This window comes from Microtus ochrogaster, unplaced genomic scaffold (genome assembly GCF_000317375.1).
Source record: "Microtus ochrogaster isolate Prairie Vole_2 unplaced genomic scaffold, MicOch1.0 UNK43, whole genome shotgun sequence".
Taxonomy (NCBI): Eukaryota; Metazoa; Chordata; class Mammalia; order Rodentia; family Cricetidae; genus Microtus; species Microtus ochrogaster.
This window is the reverse complement of record NW_004949141.1, coordinates 389,528-390,124: the sequence shown is the minus strand read 5'-3', so window position 1 is coordinate 390,124 and position 597 is coordinate 389,528.

The window sequence follows — 597 nt, the reverse complement described above, 5'->3', positions numbered from 1 at the left end:
AGAGAGAGAGAGAGAGAGAGGGAGGGAGAGAGAGAGAGAGAAGAAAGGGAGAAAAGGAAGAAGGGAGGGAGAGAGAAAGAAAGGAAGGAAAAGAAACAACCTAGGGTTCTGTTATCCCTGGTTGAATACATGTGCAGAACTATATACATTGTATCCTACTCAGAACCTACTCAGAAAAAACAGATGGCTCTGGTGTGGGAAGTCCTTCTGTATATGTGTTTCATTTAATGGTGTGGGGAGTTCTTCTGTATATGTATTACATTCAGTGCTATAGGAAGGCCTTCTGTATATGTGTTTTTATTGGATAAGTGAATAAAGAAGCTTCTTGGGCCTATAACAGGGCAAAATAGAGCAAGGATGGAATTCCAAGTAGAGATAGAGGAGAAAGAAGGCAGAGTTAGAGAGATGCCATGAGGCTGCCAAAGGTGACAGATGCCTCAGAACCTTACTAGTAAACCAAGAACCTTGTGGTGATAATGTCAAGCGGACAATAATCAACTTTATATGGAAAAACAAAAAACTCAGGATAGCCAAAACAATCCTATACAATAAAGGATCTGCTGGAGGCATTACCATCTCTGACTTCAAACTCTATTA